General features: G+C 39.7%; 1 protein-coding gene across 1 annotated transcript in view; it reads right to left on the minus strand.

Moving 5' to 3' along the window:
- The window catches only part of CNTNAP2 (contactin associated protein 2), a 1,951,112-nt gene that overhangs the window by 589,676 nt on the left and 1,341,545 nt on the right, over window positions 1-19,891 (minus strand). The window lies entirely within an intron of this gene.

The following is a 19,891-nucleotide window of genomic DNA, read 5'->3' on the forward strand; positions in this document are numbered from 1 at the left end:
TGCACATGCCATTTTCTCTAGTCAGAATGTGCATCCTCACCTTGTCAACAAATGCTCCTTTCACCCTGACCTTTCAGGTAAAATTAGACTCTGCATTCACTGCTACGAAAATGCTCCACACATGTGGGACAACACAGGTGAGCAATTATCTTGGTGCTCCAGACCCTGATAATTTCAGTATGTGAAAAAGAGAAACAGGTATCAGACCAATTAGGCCAAATTAAAACCCCAAATACTTCTGAATTTGGATGAGAAGCATCACTATGAGCCCAAGATGTTATCCTTTCAAAAAGGTAGATATATATTCTAGGTCTGTCCACTGAAAGAGCTCCCAGACAAGGACCGACACCTAGCATCAGACTGTCCTCACGCAATGCCATTCATTGTTCATTGAGAGAAAACTGGGAGCAGTGACTGAATCCAGGGCTGGACATGTGCAAGATGATCCTGGCACACACTGTCCCATCAGAAATAAGCTACTGGAGGCAGAGGGCAGTTCAAAAACCCCCAGGGCCACACAAGGATGATTTTAACATCAATAAGAATTTTCTGCAAGGAATAAAATACATGAAGTATATTTAATTCCATGACTTCATTAAAATAAAAAGAAATGCTCAAATTTGGAAAATGCTATATAACTAATGCATCATTTTGACTACTGGAAAATACAGGCAAAGAATCAGTCATTTATTCTGTTTTACATGAGCTGTGACTAAATGCTCCATTTGTGGAAATACTTAAGCTTGTAAGTGAAGACTCAGTGACAGTACGACGATCATTTTGTGACTTCTAACAGGTAGGATCTGAGCAAAGGCTATTGGTGGGGGCTGATCTAACCACCTGAGAACCTCAGGAGCTGTGCCTCCTGGTGGGAACACACACCACTACCTACGAGGCAGAGCTGACAAAAATCAGACATGGCTTTCACCCAGCTTGAAGGCCTGACTGACAATTTCTGGAAATATGGGGAGAGGGGAACATGTTAAATGACACCAAAAGTAAACAGCAACTCTGTGCTGTGGGAAACGCTGCGGATCACACCAGCTAGTTTTTCAAAAGATAAATTATACATGACTAGGGAAGAGAGAAAAGAGAGAAAAGAGAGAAAAGAGAGAGACACCTGCAGATGAACAGAACTTCCTGAACTTGCCCTTCATGCCGGCTTCCTTATTTCGGTTGATGGCAACTCCATTCTTCCAGCTGCTCAGGACAGGGGCCTGGGAGTCCCCTTTCCGTCCTCTGTCCTACACTCACCTCCAGGTGAACCCCGTCCTCTCCTCCTTCACTATCCATTCAGGACCCCAGGGCTGCGCACCTGCACCCCTACCTTGCTCAAGGCCCCGTCTCCTCCTGCCTGCCTGAGCCGGTAACTGGCCCCAGCCTCCACTTCTACCCTGCGCGGCACACCTGCCTTCCGCACAGCCGGGCAGCCAGGACGGGCCGCTGGGAGCAGAGCCAGGTTCGGATCCTCTGCCCAATGTGCTCACGTGGCGCTTGATCTTGTTAAGCTAAAAGCCTCGTTTATTTGAAATAGCCGAGACCTGGCCTGATCCGCGTCCCTGCGCCAGCCCCGCCCGCTGCCCTCCCTGTTCCTTGAACACCTTCGCTCATGCTCTTTGCCAGTGTAGGGCCGCCTTTCCTAACACCCCCCTCAGGGCCCATCCCTTCTCTTCCTCCCACGGTCACTGCAACGCCAGCTTGCGCTTTGCAGCCCCCCTCCCCCGCCACGGCTGCTTTCTGCCCCTGGTTCTTCCCGCTTTGTTTTCCCCGGGGCACGTGTGCACTGTTCACTGTGTGTCTGTCTCCCGCACTGGAAGCACAGAGGCCGGGGTTGTCAATGCTGCACACACAGTGCTTAGAACAGCAATCGGCACCGACTAGGCCTTCAAAAACCATTCTTTTTGAATAGAAAGAATTAACAAGAATTAAATAGAATACAGATGCTTGACTTAGGAACTTGCTAAATCACTTCGGTGCTGGCTCTGGTTCTGACTATCCTGACAGACTCTGAACAGGCCACTCCCTCCCTGAGCTGTTACCTCCTTCCTCTGTCACAACAGGGTTCCTAGAAGTCTCTCCAGCACGTTCTTAGATCAAGTAGAACAAGTTCAGCAATGGTGCCCCCTGCTGTAATGTTTTCTAGAGGAGAATTATTTTTCTAGTCTTATCTTTGGCCTGATCAGAAAAGCCTTTCTTTAGCTCCTCTGATACAGCAAGGAAGCTATAATACATTTTAGTAATTCTGTCACTTTCTAACATGATTCTGGCAATAAACTGATTGTCATTCATATATTTATAATGCAGACCTGCAGATTTTCTGTCACCTGAGTACAGATCCTGTAATTAAATTAAGTCAATTTTACCTCCTTTCTGTTACAATCTGCCTCTGGCACTGAATTCTCAGATGTTTGACATACTTTATTTTTTTTTTGTTGTTTAAATCAAATCCGTTCAAGAACCTTGTCCTGTAACAATATTCCAGAACGGCTTTCTTTAACCCCTTATGGAATATCATTCTAATCGGACCATTCTTTAAGCAAGTATAAATGCCTTTTTAATATATACAAAATAAAGTTCATAAAGACAAACATTAATTAAGCAAGTAAAGCAAAATGGTCACTCGGTCAAGAACTTTAAAAACATTAACCATTTTAATATTGAAGAGTCTCTATATTTTGATCCTGGTAACTTTTGGGCCTTCATCTCTACTTCCACCCACCTCACCACACACATTTCAGCATCAGTTGCTGGTCACCGTCTTCTTCTTTGTGTCATAGCTCACTCATTCATTTAACAACTACTACTGAGCACCTTCTGTGTGACAGATAAGGAACTAGGTACTAGGAAAACAACAGAAAAAAAAAACATTCCTAAATTTTTGCAGCTTACATTCTTACATTCTAGTGGGGAAAATGCATAATAAGCCAAATAGAAAAATAATATGTAGTTAGCAGGTGATAATGGCAAAGGACAAAACTAAATCAGAGAAGGGAAGAATAGTTGTGTGCATGGATTGCATTTTTTTTGGGGGGGAGTATAACTGACATGCAATATCCTGTTAATTTCAGGTGTGTGTCATAGTGACTTGATATTTTTCTACATTTGAAGTGATCCCCACAATAGGTTTACTTACCACCTGTCACCACACAAAGTTAGTACAATATTATTGACATTATTCCCTGTGTGCAGTGCATCCCCATGACTTATTTTATAACTGGAAGTCTGTACCTCTTAATTCCCTTCCCCTTTTTCACTGCCCCTCAACCCCCTCCTAGCTCAAGTAACCAACAGTTTGTTTCCTGTCTGGATGAGCCTGTTTTTGTTGTTGTGTTTATTTGCTCATTTGTTTTGTTTTTTACATTCCACATATAAGCAAAATCATAAAGTATTTATTGTTCTCTGTCTGACTGCATTTTTAAGCACAGACGAAACCACCACAGCCCTCACTGAGAAAGTCATCTGAATAAATAAGTTCATTATCCAGCTAGCCATGTCTGGGAAAAGTAGTCCAGACAGAGGGAATGCAAATGCAGATGTTCTAGTTCCGGCATATCCCTGCTCTTATTGTTCAAGTATGCAAGGAGGCCAGTGGTGAGGAAGGGGCAAGGAGCAGCAGAGATGAAGTCAGAGATGTAACAGGGATGGGGCAGAGCACGTGATCTCAAAACAAGATGTAAAGTCATTGACATTGGAAGGTTTTGAACAAGTTAACGTTACTCTCTGACATACAATTCTTTGCTTCAATAAAATTATACTTCAGAAAGGTTTGAACAAAGAATGAGTATATATAAGGATTGAAAATTTTGTACGGTGTCACAGCACTATAAAAGGTACTATATATAGGCTTTCTTTTGATGGCATAAAGCAATTACTGTTAATGCATCTTGCAAATTATTTTTTAATGCTTACATATTACACATTGCAATGGCAACTTTGGAGCCATTAAATCTTAAGTGACAAATGGATATTAATGATTTTGCAGGTATCCAGCATCTAGAAGCAAGAATGTTACGTTGTTTAGATTTTCCTTTGCTGGTATTGTAAGTGGGAAAATTAAGAATCTTATTACCATATTCACAGTATGTTTATATAGTATGTATTATCAGATATGTGTGTAATGCAAATAGCAGCCACTGTGTATGGCAAATTCTAAATTTCTGCCCTGTTCCATTTTCATGAAGAAACAGTTGATACACTGGAGTATTTCAGGTACTCTCTGGATTACAGTGTTATGGAAATGCCCTTTGTGATTACTGAGAGCTTAGAATCTGTCTCATCATGCAATTACTATTTAAAAACTGTCACCTTGTAAATTTAAAAGAAAAGTTATTTAATGTTATGTTTCAAATACTGCGTGGGGCACATAGGGATCATATTGTGAAAGCATGTCCCTCTCTATGGCAGTAATGGGTCTTCAAGGTCACCTAGCTTAGGTATATTGAAATGAGTGAATTAGAAAGGAGCCTCTGCTACCTTTGACCCCACAGTCTTATCCTATTTTAAGTCTCAAATAGTTCAAGTAATTCACTTCAGGAGAACTCACTTCCCTGCACGGCTGGAGCTCTGGCCAGGAACCGATTAAGCCAGGAAGTGACCTGTGCAAAAAAGCAAAGAACATGTCCCCCCAGAATGTAACGAGTTTCTCTGTCATGTATGTGGCTGTTCACTGACTCTTTCATGTTATCCATATACAATCTGAGGTTCATGTTATTAGCAGGCGTACATATAGTATATTTTAATGAAAGTGCACTCTAAACTGTGCCCAGTGGAAAGGATTATTTTTGTGTCCTATTCATCTGCAAATGCATATGTTTTTGATTTCCAAACATCACTGTACTGGTTAATTTCCAGTTTTTTAGTCTGAGAGCTTTTTTCACCTTTAGTCATATTAACTCTAAAATGAAGGGATTAATATATTACAAACTACCTAAGTTTAAAATGATAAATAAAACTTGTTAGATAGGGACAACCAACACGCACTTGTAGTTCTGAGTCCTCAGCAACCCTGCTACCTATTAGAGTTGCTCTTCAGGGGTGACTTTGGGTCTCTCATTCTTAGAGCAACAAAATGGGAACTGAATTTTGCATATTGCATATAAATCTTGGTCTGCTGGATAAAACTAGTGAATTTAATTGTATATATCCTTAAATGTCCCCTCTATCTTATAAACTGCATTCCAATAACTTTGTGGGGTTTTTTGGGCATAGAAGTCTTAATGGCTGTTATCATGATTCAATTAACTGGCAACTGGACATCAACATAAGCAAGATATGAGCAAGGATTTCCAATTAAATGTTGTAGCATTAATAAGAATTGCCTTTTCAAAACTTAAAAATCTACAGCCTTATAGGAGCACATATCCAAGGGATGAAATGGCCATTTAAAGGAAGCCAACTTCTCAAGTGCAAAATTTTGAATCCCAAATACTATCAATTGAAGTCATCTTAGAGATCATACATTTTGACTGTCTTCTACTAGAGATCAAGAAACCAAGTCTCAGGAGTGGCAAGTGACTTGCTCAAATGTATATGAAGGGTCAGCGGCAAATGATGGAAATTTTGTCTCCAAATTCTGAACTTAGTGCTTTTCTCCCTCCACATCTTTCGACCCAATGGTGATAGGCTTGGTGACATCACATTTTTAATTTTCTTCCCCATAACATCCTACTAATTTTTAGGAGGCAGGGGGAACATATAGATACTATTTTAAACTTTCAAAATATAATTTTGAGATGATGACAATATATCACCCATTGCATTCAGAAAAATGTCATGCAATAGTAATATAATTCAAGCATGTACACATCCACAAACCATTTCTTGTGTTCCTGTTCTGTTTCAGCATGGTGTTGGGTTCTGGAGATATGAGAATGAAAAGGACTTGAGTCCTGTCCTCTCAATAAGCTTGTAAAGCAGTGGACGTGAGAACATTCAGCTTGAAATCACAAATTGCAAACCGGGGCACAGTGCATTGTGAATCAGGAAGTCCATATGGCCCAGATCTAGAAAGCCACGAAGTGGCCAAACGGACTTGGCACTTTCAGTGAATCATGGAAGTTATATAGGTATTACTTTTTTATTCTCCATATGAAGCAGAGGGTGATAAGATCAATTCCCTTCGTCTTATAGCTCATACCTTGGAAGCAAAAAGGACTTAGAAGATGGCTTCAGGATCAACTGGAAACTGAAGGGTCTGGAATAGTGAAATATGAGATTGCAGAGCCATAACAATTGTACATGGGTAGAAAGGTCTAGAACATGTCATAGGTGTGGGTGTTGAAAATCTGTAGAGATAACAGATTAACTCATATTTTTAAAAACATTTCTTTAAGGACATATATGACATGCCCACAGCTAACATCATGCTCAACAGTAAAAACCTAAAAGCTTTTCCTCTAAAATAAGGAACAAGCCAAGGGGAACAGGATTAGGGCTAGACATAGGTTTTAATTTTATATTTGTTGTTATATTTCTTAATCTGGGTCTTAGATACAAATAAGAAATATTCCAAATTGAAATGAACAAACAATTAAGATGTACTTACTTCAGGTAAACTTTATATGATGATCCAGATTTACAAAAGTAATGATCTAAGAAATAACTGGTCTTTTTATCTGATGTATACATGCTTTACTGAATAAGTCACAAAATAATTTCTTTTAACTAGTTACCATTCCTAGCTATTGAAACTATTAATTGATTTCTACAAAATTGTTTATAAAACTTCTAACTAAGAGAGACTATTTGAAAATTTCTTTGAGATTGATAAGTTTACAGACCATACATTTTATAGATTATTATTTGGTTCAGAAGGTTTTCTCAATAATTATGATCCTAGTGACATAATCTAAAAGATTACAAATTTGGTGTGGCATTTTTTTCTCCCTCAGTACATACTATGTGAACATCACCAGCATTTCTGTAGCCGAGACTCTAACGTACAGAAGCCGTCTCACCGTGGTGGGCTGCGGTATTCGGAGCTGTTCCCCGGCTCAGTATGCCACTCAGGTGGCCCGGTGCAGAAAGAAGGTACGTAAAGCAGATGGAGCCTCTGCAGGATGCGCCCAGGAAATGAGCTCAAACTACAGATGATGGGCGGCAGGTGGTGGAAAATGTTGATTATTTTTATGCTCACAATTCCAGCCCAAAGATGGATGACAAACTGAGTGCTGTGAACAAGTATAAATAAAGGTGGATCACTCTTACCCACCTGAAGAACAATTCGGAGCTTATGTGTGTCTTTTGTTTCTAGGAAGACATCAGCTATTTTCCGGGAAGAAGGACATTTGTTTATGTTTTTGTTCCATTTGTAGGGATGTTAACATTCCTTCACAACACACCTAGAGCTATTGACTGCATTTATATCAATACTTAGACAAGATAATGTTCTCTTTCCTTTTTCTCTCACACTGGGTGGAAATGTGGTTTGTGTGTATTTTATACTCAGCTCATCTCTGCAGCAATAAGGAGTTTTGTGTGTAGCAAGGAAGTGCTGCTTTTTGATTGTTGTTGTTTTTAACACTAATTAGATTTTGATCTGAATTCAAACTTAGAGACTAAGTACATCTTATCTTGGGTCAATAGCTGACCATTCCTGGGAGACTTCACAGTTAACACTTACTTCGTATTACTTAAAAATGTGTTGAAACATACCACACACACATGGTTAAAAGCATCACTTCAAACATTTACTCCCCCACATTGACCTACCTGTGGCTCTAGTGTGCCAGCTGTGCATGTGATAAAGTCCCTGTTTGGCTGTTTCCTCTGCCTACACGGTGTTCCCCGCCATGTCTCCAGGCTAACTCCCTCACTGCTATTTAGTCTTGATTCAAGCGGCATATTCTCATTGAGTCCCACCCCAGATGTTTTATTTAAATTTATAAACCACTCTGCCCCTTACCTTCTCTATTTTTTCCTGCAGCACATACAGGCTTCTAGCATGGTATATAATTTACTTGTTTGTAATGTTTATTTTGTATTACCTACCTCCCCCACCCCCACTTTCCTCATAGACTATAAACTCCAGCATGTCAGAGAATTTTTTTAAATACGTATTTTGTTTACTGATGAATCTCACATTTTTAGGTTAGTGCCTAGCAGTCCAATAAATATTGTGGTAGTAATATATGTTAACCCTTTCTTCATTTAGGGTACAAGAACCTTCTATCACTATCATCATTAATGATTCCTATAAAATACCCATTTGAAATATAGACAGTCCATGGGGTTATAGATCCCACCACATAGTTCTACAATATTAAATTTCAAAAAATAAGCATTTAGGAAGTCTTTACAAGAGAAACAATCAAAATGATATTTGAAATTACAGAATCCTGATACTGTACTTGCAATATTTACAAGTTATTAGACCGGAAATGAGATAAAGCAGGAAAATGGGACAAAGGTCATGCTACTGTAAAATCTACTTACCCTGCAAAAAAGGCCCAGTTTATTTTTTAACTTAATCTGTATGCTGTTCTTCTTCTTCTTCCAGCCCCTTAGTCAATTAAATAACTTCATAACCAGGACTAGAGAAGGACCTCTGGGGTGTAAATGATCCTTCCTATTGCCAAGATCCGGATCAACACAGACACCTGAATAACTCTATTCTTAAGACAAAACTTCAAAGGAATGCTTCATCACCTGTATACATCATGCCTTATGCTCATGCATACCCAAAAGGCCCTATAAAATCCCAAATCTCAAACCCTTAAGTGCGCCTCGTCTCTGAGGGCACCTGCACCCTGTGTGTGTACCGTCTTTTCAAATAAAGTTTCTTGCTCTGTAAGCGTATTGCTCTCCATCTCTGACCTCTTTTTCTGGGACAAAGACAAGAACTCAGCAACATCCACATCTGGTGGAAAGTGTCTTTGTAACTTTGCAATTTCATTCAGCTTTCTGTCTTAAAAACACTGTTTTTCTCTTTCCCTGTTTTATTTCAGACCAGTAGGGAAGTGGAAGTTCTCAGACTATAATCTCACTCACTCCATCCAGTGACCCGTGGCCCCCCTAAATTCTGGGGTGCTAGGGATATATTCCTGCATGGTGCACATCAAACAGACATGGACACCAGGTGACCCTGGCTTCAGGAGTACGCAAGGGATTTGCCCTATGCCAGGCAAGAGTTCTTTTTTCCCTCTGTTCTTCCTTGCTCTCTACTGACTGCACGGCTGCTGACAATTGCCACTACTCTTGCTTTATTCTTGCTGATAGTTGTTTGACCTGGTTGAGAATTCTTTCCCGGTCAGAGTCAAGGGCCTTCTCCGATCCAGGTTGAGGTTTTGCCTAGCATGCAGGGAGAGATCTCCTCAGACTCGCTGTCAGGAGCAGGTTTTTTTTTAAAGAACTACTTAAAAATATATCTAAGACACAAAGAAAACCATTAACATTTTCTTTCTGGGTTGAACAGTAAGGTAATATTTATTCTGTGATGTGTGTATATCTCCTTTCAAGGTAAGAGTGTTATAAGCACGGGAACTTTTTTTTAGAACAAGTTGCTTTATTCCAAGCACCATTCTAGGCCTTGGGCATGTGAAGACAAGTAATTAGCCTTTAATTCCACCCCAAAGCTAGTGGAGGAAGGTCCGCAAAGTAAGTAATCACAGTACAACCTGAAAAAGTAGCTTCTAATTTTCAAGCAACTGCCAGAATAATCCAACTAATGAAACTGCGTATATAAATCATAAACACACTTATTATCTGTACCAGATTCCTTATCATATAACACTTTAAAATATTTTAGTATGGCACTTTAATTTTATTGCTGGAGAATTTTATTTTCTGTTAGCACTGAGTTTAAACCTTAATTGTAACAGGCTAACCTGAGAAATTATATTCTTTCTAAAGTTTCCATCCAAACAGCTTTAATGTAGCAGAAAACATACAATCAAACATGGAGTTTGATTCTCTATTAACAGATGGCCCTTCCTTTCACGTTGACCCTACTCACATCAGTGTCTGCCCCTTGCAATTTGGAAAGATCAGACACATCCTAGCAATCTGCCCCTCTGGGGTCACAGGGGCTGTGGTATAAGCAACTCCCCAGGAGAGGTTTTGTGGACTTTTCTTTTTCCAACCCAGGCACAGGCTTATTTGAAGATTTCTTTTTTGGTGATATAGATAGCATTTATTACCTTGGAAGAGAATCCCCAAATAATCAACTCCTTTAAGTATTTAATTTTCTCCATTAATTCAGTTTCTATTCACTGAAGCAGCAGCCCCCATTGCGAGGAACATTAGCAAGACAGTCTGACAGATTAAGTTTCTTGGTAAGGATAATTAGCTAGAAATAACTTCCTAGGGAAAGAAAATGCCAAGATCAGAGTTAACATATTCAAAGGGACTAAAACCGGTGTCTCCCCTTAATTTTAACATTATTACAAATGTATTAGGTGATTTTGCTTTTAAACATGGTTCTCTATGAAGCTCACTCAAATCTTACAGCAGCTCTAACCCCAGCAAATCCCGCCCCATACCTGCCACCACAGCTCTGCTTACTTCATCAGGTTTCAGCTTTTAAGCACTTTGCAGGAAAAACATCACCCAAAGTCAGATCAGATATTCACCCATCTCCAGCTGCTTCCCCAACAACCTGTGTCAGCTCTGGGTTTGTGCTTCTCATGTGGGATATGTAACGTTTGCTGTGGCCACAGCTTTGTTGAGTCCCCAAGGACAATGGGGGTGTCACTGTCACTGTTTACTCCTTACTGTCCAATGGAGTGCCTGGTGTCGGTACTCAAGTGCTCAAGAAATACTTGCTGAGCTAATGAATAATGTTAGACATAGGAGAGTTAATTCACATACAGGGAAAATGGGAGCCACCCCAGTGGCCCAGCATACATGACAAATTCAAACCTATGGCAGTCTGCACTTAGGGGAAGCACCTGTCCAGGAAGCCTAACACACACCAATCACAATCCTCCTGCTCAGCTTTGGCTAGCTTACCTTACCCGTGAAGACGGAACCTGCTGGGCCTGGAAGGGGATGCCCAAGCCCCTCGCCAGTCACGCCCTGCCTCCACGTTGCCTCTTTAGTGCTCTGTGCCACCTGCTCTTCCCCAAGTCCCTCAGGAACAGCACTGCACTCCCCCATCCACAGAATGCTTTCCCCTGAATAAAGGACATCGAACTTGTTACTCAGTAGTTTCAGTTCTGTCATTTGACAGGCAATAGTCAAGAATAAAGCAAAAAAAAGATGCCCTGTTCAGCTGTCTGAAACCCTGAGAGACACAGACTTTGATACATAGATAAGATATATCATCACTTTCTCCAGATGCTAAGCTAACAGACACCTGATGTGGGACTCAAAAAGGTCCAATTGTTCTGGAGAAATATTTGAGGAAAAAAAATCAGTTCTTTAGCACTTTGCAGGGAGACAATAAAGTTACTATAAAGCCATTTTTTTTTGTCATCGCCATTTCAGTGAGTTAAGGGGATTGATTTATAAAGTGCTGGGTATTGCTGTGGTCTAAAGGGTTACCACCCTTACAGGTCAAATGAGACAGGACACATTCGGAGTTTTATTATTATTATTGTTATTATTGTTGTTCATAATACTAAAGAAAGTAACTTTTGAATTGTGTAGGGAAAAATCATCCAAGACTTGGGAGCAGGCATAGGGATTACAGTAAATCCTCACTGGACAGATTGCTTTTGTCCAGGAAGCCCACAGGCTTGGGGGTTTGACTGCACCTGTTTGACTTGCTGCTCACTATTAAGGGGGAGACAATCCCATACAGATCACTATTACTTATATTAGAAAGAAAGAAAAGATGGAGAGAGGGAGGGAGGGAGAGAAAGAGAAAAGGAAGGAAGGGTGGAAGGAAGGGGGTCTGTAAACCAAAAGATCACTGAAGTGGACAGTGCTCAAAAGGACACATGTCAACCATATAGTTTAGAGGTATCATGTTGGAATACAAGGCACCAAAGGTCGGGTGCTTGGGTCTTTACTCTTCCATTAACATGCACTATGAACTTGGACAAATCACTTGAAATATCAATATCTTTGCTTTTTCAAGTAAATGAGGCATCAGATCAAATGCTCTCTGCAGTCACTTTCATTTCTAAAGCTGAAGATATTATTCATTTATTAACTTTTGCTTAAGCAGCATTAAATGAATGCTGTTATGCACAGAACATAATGTTTGCTGTAACTCATGGATGGTGAGGGGATTAGAGGCCCTAAGATCACATTGTTGAAGGTGTCAGGCTGAGTCACAAATGAGGCTTGTTTTTAGTGTATGTCTGGTTTGCTCTCTGCAACATAGCACAGTTGCATGCAAATGCGAAGAGAAGATGACCTACTAGTCTGTGATCTCAGAGGCATCAGAGTTGCTGGTGTGGTTGGTTTCAGGATTTTTTCTTTGATGATACTGCTAGTGAGCTATTCTCCCCTATAAAACAGCAAGTTTCCTGAAAGGTGAAGAACTTGTACTTTTTACTCCAAATGGAGATAGTACTTGCTGCAAAAGGGGAAGAAAAACAGGGGCAGCCTCCAGATCTGGGACACAAAATTAGCCTAGAATATCTTGTTTTACCCGAAAATAAGAAAGGACAAATATGATTAAAGTCATGTGGTAAAGATTTAAAAGCCAATTTGAAGGGCCCAAAATGGGACAATGTGATTGATCAATAATAATGGCTTAAAGCTCATGGTACCAGACAAACAAATGTCAGGCTTCACTGGTCACCTTTTGAGAATAGTGGAAAACAAACTTATTTTGAAAACTTGTAAATAAAAGGAAATAATTAAATACTTATCCTGCCTTTCCTATAAAAACTCAGGATAACCAACTAGTTGAAGAGGAAAAGTTTTTCTTTATAAACATATACCAAATATTTGAAGAACAAATGATGATAAGATCAGAATATCATGCTTTTGCAACCACTCATGATGCCTTAGTGGTCATCAGTGACTGCTGATATCACAAAGAAGAGACAGCTAGATATCATAGGTCCCCAGATGAACAGACACTCTGAATCTGACCAAACCCTGAGACCACTGGGAAGATTTGAATTAACAACACATTAAAATAAGAATTAATTAATAGCAAAGCTGCGATCCAGTGGGACCCAAGCCCCCTTCAGCCCCAGCTCAAAGGTGGGAGGAAAAGAAATGGAGTGGAGAGGGATTAGAAGCCCAGGACTGCTAAATACCCACCCCTACTTCGGGAGCACAAAGCCACATTACATGGTGTTCTAGAGATTAGAGGGGTTCAAAAGCAAAGACAAGCAGAATACTTGGAGAGACAGAGATTCTAGCTGCTTGTGGAAACAGCTACCCACAGCTGGTAGCTCTGGTACAAAAGAAAGGTGGGTGCTTTTAAAGACTTCCCAACAGTGTGAGGGCTGTTAAAAGGGCAAGGATTACACACAACTTGCTGCTTAGTTCAAAGGATGGGTGGACAAAATCATCATACCATACCAGTCCAGCAGGTTGGGAACATTCATGAGCTTCATGCGTGGGAACATCCCCATGGCTGGAAATGCAGCCCTGAGGCCCCCCACTACAATACGCAGTCTGCAACTTCTTCTGCCCAGTAGGTACTGGTTCACAAAACTGCTGCTCCTGCCATTGCAACAGGCCAACTGGAGACTGTGTTTGTAATAGCATAATAAACGAGTTAAGTTATACTATTAGATAGCAAAGAAGTGGCCCTGAACCTTTGCTAACCACGAATCCAAAGCCTGCAATGGCAATAAGTACTTATCTATTGATAATCACTCTAAATGTAAATGGACTGAATGCACCAATGAAAAGACACAGAGTTACAGAATGGATAAAACAGCAAGACCTATCTATATGCTGCCTATAAGAGACTCACTTCAAACCCAAAGACATACACTGACTAAAAGTGAAGGGATGGAAAAAGATATTTCATGCAAACAATAGGGAGAAAAAGGCAGGAGTTGCAGTACTTGTATCAGATAAAACAGACTTCAAAACAAAGAAAATAACACAAGACAAAGAAGGACATTACATAATGATAAAGGGGTCAGCCCAACAAAAGGATATAATGATTATAAATATCTATGTACCCAAGATAGGGGCACCCAAATATGTACAAAAATTACTAACCGAATAGAATGCAATACATTCATTTTAGGAGACGTCAAAATATCACTCACTCTAAAAGAGATCAACCAGGCAGAAAATAAGTAAGGAGACAGAGGCACTGAATAACACACTAGAAAAGATGGACCCAATAGACATCTATACAATACTCCACCGAAAATCAGCAGAATACACATTCTTCTCAAGTGCACATGGAACATTTTTGAGAATAGATCACATACTAGGCCACAAAAAGAGCCTCAGCAAATGCAAAAAGTTTGAAATTGTACCATCCAACTTCTCAGATCACAAATGTATGAAACTAGAAATAAATTGTGCAAAGAAAACAAAAAGGCTCACAAACACATGGAGGCTTAACAACATGCTCCTGAATAATCAATGGATCAATGACCAAATTAAAACAGAAATCAAGCAATATATGGAGACAAATGAAAACAACAGCTTAATGCCCCAACTTTTGTGGGATGCAGTGAAGGCTGTCCTAAGAGAAAAGTATAAAGCAATTCAGACCTATTTAAAGAAGGAGGAACAATCCCAAATGAACAGTCTAAATTCACAATAATTGAAACTGGAAAAAGAAGAACAAATGAGGCCCAAAGTCAGTAGAAGGAGGGACATAATAAACATCAGAGAAGAAATATATAAAATTGAGAAGAATAAAACAATAGGAAGAATTAATGAAACCAAGAGCTGGTTCTTTGAGAAAATAAACAAAATAGATAACCTTCTAGCCAGTCTTATCAAGACAAAAAGAGCCTATACACATAAACAGAATCAGAAATGAGAAAGGAAAAATCACTGTGGACACCACTGAAATACAAATTTATTAGAGAATACTATGAAAAATATATACTACAAATAGGATAACCTACAAGAAATGGAAAACTTTCTAGAAAAATACAACGTTCCAAGGCTGACCCAGGAAGAAACAGAAAATCTGAACACACCAATTTCCAGCAATGAAATTGAATCAGAAATCAAAAAAATACCCAAGAACAAAAACACTGGACCAGATGGCTTCACCACTGAATTTTATCAGACATTTAGAGAAGACCTAATACCCATCCTCCTTAAAGTTTTCCAAAAAATAGAAGAGAACAGAAAACATCCAAACTCATTCTGTGAAGCCAGCATCACTCTAATACCAAAACCAGGCAGAGACCCCACACACACAAAAATTACAGATCAACATCCCTGATAAACAGAAATGCAAAAATACTCAACAAAATATTAGCAAACTGAATTCAAAACTACATCAGGAGGATCACACATCATGATCAAGTGGGATTCATTCCAAGGATTCAAGGATGGTACAATATTCGAAAATCCATCAACATCATCTACTACATTAATAAAAAGAGGACAAAAATCACATGATCATCTCCACAGATGCTGAAACAGCATTTGACAAAATTCAACAACCATTCATGATAAAAAGTCTCAGCAAAATGGGTATGAGGGCAAGTACCTCAACATATTAAGGCCATATAGACAACCCACAGCCAACATCATACTTAACAGCAAAAAGCTGGAAGCTTTTCCTTTAATATTAGAAACAAGACAAGGATGCCCACTCTCCCCACTTTTATTTAACATAGTACTGGAGGTCCTACCCACAGCAATCAGACAACACAAAGAAATAAAAGGCATACAGATTGGTAAGGAAGAATTTAAACTGTCACTGTTTGCAGATAACATGATATTGTACATAAGAAACCTAAAGAATCTACCCCAAGTCTACTAGAACTAATAACTGAATTCAGCAATGTTGCAGGATGCAAAATTAATAACAGAAATCTGTTGCATTCCTTTACAGTAATGAATTAGCAGAAAGAGAACTCAGGAACACAATTCCATTCACAATTGCATCAAAAAGAATAAAATACCTAGGAATAAACCTATCCAAGGAGGTGAAAGACCTATACCATGAAAACTAGAAGGCACTCATGAAAGAAATTAAAGAAGGCACCAGTAAATGGAAATACATCCATGCTCATGGATACAAAGAATTAATATTGTCAAAATGGCCATCCTGCCTAAAGTAATCTAAAGATTTAATGCAATCCTATCAAAATACCTACAGAGTTCTTCAATGAACTAGAATAAATAGTTCTAAAATGCATATGGAACTGCAAAAGACCCTAAATAGCCAAAACAATCATGAGAAGGAAGAATAAAGGGGGGGAATTCTGCTCCCCCACTTCAAGCTCTACTACAAAGCCACAGTAATTAAGACAATTTGGTACTGGCACAAGAACAGACCCATAAACCAATGGAACAGACTAGAGAGTCCAGATATAAACCCAAGCATATATGGCCAATTAATATATAATAAAGGAGCCATAGACATACAATGGGGAAATGACCACCTCTTCAATAACTGGTGTTGGCAAAAAACTGTACAGCTACATGTAAGAATGAAACTGGATTACTATCTAACTCTGTAGAGAAAAGTAAACTCTAAATGGATCAAAGACCTGAATGTAAGTCATGAAACTGTAAAAATTTTAGTAGAAGACATTGGCAAAAATCTCTTGACTATAAACTTGAGCAACTTTTCCCTGAACACATCCTCTCGTGTCAGGGAAACAAAAGCAAAAATGAACAAATGGGACTACATCAAACTAAAAAGCTCTATACAGCAGAGGAGTAGAGAGGCATCCTACAGTATGGGAGAATATATTTGTAAATGACATATCCAACAAAGGGTTAACATCCAAAATATATGAAGTGCTCACACACCTCAACACCCAAAAAAAGTAAATAACCTGATTTAAAAATGGGCAGAGGATCTGAACAGACACTTCTCCAAAGAAGAAATTCAGATGGCCAACAGGCACATGAAAAGATGCTCTACATCGCTAATTATCAGGGAAATGTACATTAAAACCACATTGAGATATCACCTCACACACCAGTTAGGATGGCCAACATCTAAAAGACAAGGAACAACATATGCTGGTGAGGATGGATAGAAAGGGGAATCTTCTTACGATGCTGGTGGGAATGTAAATTAGTTCAACCATTGTGGAAAGCAACATGGAGATTCCTCAAAAAACTAAAAATAGAAATACCGTTTGACCCAGAAATTCCACTCCTAGGAATTTACCCAAAGAAAACAAGTTTTCAGATTCAAAAAGACATATGCACCCCTATGTTTATCACAGCACTATTTACAATAGCCAAGATACGGATGCAACCTAAGTGTCCATCAGTAGATGAATGGATAAAGAAGAGGTGATACATATACACAATTCAGCCATAAGAAGAAAACAAATCCTACCATTTGCAACAACATGGATGGAGCTAGAGGGTATTATGCTCAGTGAAATAAGCCAGGTGGAGAAAAACAAGTACCAAATAATTTCCCTTATTTGTGGAGTATAAGAACATAACAAAACTGAAGGAACAAAACAGCAGCAGACTCACAGACTCCAATAAGGGACTAGAAATTACCTAAGGGGATGGGGGGGCAGGGCGGGTGAGGAGGGAGGGAGAAGGGGATTGAGGGGCATTGTGATTGGCACACATGGTGTGTGTGTGGGTCATGGGGAAGATAGTGTAGCACTGAGAAGACACATAGTGACTCTATACCATCTTAGTATGCTGATGGACAGTGACGGTGCTGGGGTGTGGGGGGGACTTGATAATATGGCTGAATGTAGTTACCACAATACTGCCCATGTGAAATCTTATAAGATTGTATATCAATGGCACCTTAATAAAAATAAAACATCATGGGTCCTTAAAGGGCTGTACGCGCCCCAGTGTTTTTGTGGCTGTTGCTGAAGGAGGTTGTTTATTGTTATTACTGTTATTGCTCAGATAGTATGTCACCGGATACAGTGTAGGATCTAATTAGCCTCATTAACCAACAGAAGCACTACTGTCCTCTTAGCATTTTGTGTCCTTGTTACCTACTTTTCAAAATGCCATATACAATTAATATGTAATATTCATATTATATATGTATATAGCACAGTATTGTGAGTGTTTTACATGCTGTACACATTATTCTAGTTTATCACTAGGGTTTCTCAGACACACTGATGCACTGAACAAGTGAATAAATTATCTGCAAAGAAAATCCAGGTAATCTACAAAAAATTCTTAGAACTAATAAGTGAGCTGATCAAGGTCACTGGATAGAAGATAAATAACTGTATTTTTCCACGCCAGCCATTACCAAAATGACAAGGAACGAGTGAGCAGCTTCTGGTGTTTTGCACTGATTATGCCATGTCTTTCCCTACTGTTTAAGGTTCTTTACTCCCAGAGCAGTTAAGGTTCCTTGCAAAGGGGCTACTGATGTCTAGAGCTACTTAAAAGACTGGATTGCTCCTCCAGCTAATAGACAGCCAAGCTAAAACCATTCATTGTATTTAATCAAATGTCCACATGTCTTCTGATAGTGATGCTGACTTTGCCTTCTCTGAATCAGACCCTAAAGGAAATGAAGTTGGACTTTGAAAAAAAAAATTAGTGTGCAATTGTCAAATGTAATTTAGAGGCAGTGGGTATTTATTTTAGGAATACAGCAACCAGTGAGAGAGAGAAAGAGAGAGAGAGAGAGGGAGAAAGGAAGGAAAGAGAAGGGGAAAAAGTGAGCAAAAAAGACCTGGACTGTTACACGGTGCCCAGAATGTAGTGTATACTGGAGACGGTGAGGTGAGGGCAGACAGACCAGCAGAGAGAAGGAACAGGACCTAGAAGGGGTCAGGAGACTGGCCTGCCTCTTTTTTGTAAAGTGCTAACGTAGGATGCTTTTTTAAAAATGGGTAGAAAAATCAAAATAATAATAACAGTTCATGGCACATGGAAATTACATGAACTTCACATGCCCATACCCATAAAGGAAGTCTTTCTGGAACTCAGTCATGGTTATAATGTTTGTGCATTGCCTGCCTGCTGCCACAGTACAAAGGCAGGGTCCGAGAGCTGTGGCAGAGCCCGTGGGGCCTCAAAACCTGAAATATTTACTCTGTGGTCCTTGACAGAAAATGTTGACTGATACCTCAATGAATGTGGCAAGTGAAAAAGAAGAAAGAAGAAAAACATGCAGGTTTGCAGGAATTGTTAAGCCTCCTTACAATCGGACTGAGACAGAGATGATGGCAAGTGCGAAAGGAGCCGCTGAGCGCTGGGGCAAATCAGCGGAGGATTGAACACACCCAAGTCCGGGGCTTTTTCCAGTTTCCTGCATAATGAAAGGCTGGTGATCTAAGTGTGAACCGTTTGACAAATGTTTGTAATTTCTTGCACAGGTACACTTAAATTCTGAAATTTAGTTATTTCATCTACTGTGATGAGTATAAAGTTGTTTCAAATATCAAAGAATACCTTAAAAGCACCATCAGGCTATGATGTATTTGAATCCCAGTGAACCTGCTGTACTAGGCTGCTAGGGTCCTCCCCAAATCCATGTCCACCCTGAACCTGTCAATGCAGCCTTATTTGAAAATAGGGTCTTTGCAGAAGTAATCAGTTTGAGATGAGGTCCTGCTGGATTAGTATGTGTCCAGTGATGGTGTCCTCAGAAAAAGAGGGAAATCTGGACACAGAGACAGGGGAACACAATGAGGCAGACACTGGAATGATGCAACTACAAGCCAAGGGACGTCAAGGGTTGCAACTGCCAGAAGATGGGAGACGTAAGGCAAGTCTCTTCTAAAGCGTGCAGAGAGTACATGGCCCTGGGGACACCTTGTTTTCAGACCTCTAGCCTCCAAAACTATGAGAAAATAAATTGCTTTTGTTTAAAGCCACCCACCCATTTGGTGGTACTGTGTTACACCTATCAATCAACTTCATGTCC

This window comes from Manis javanica, chromosome 6 (genome assembly GCF_040802235.1).
Source record: "Manis javanica isolate MJ-LG chromosome 6, MJ_LKY, whole genome shotgun sequence".
Lineage (NCBI taxonomy): Eukaryota > Metazoa > Chordata > Mammalia > Pholidota > Manidae > Manis > Manis javanica.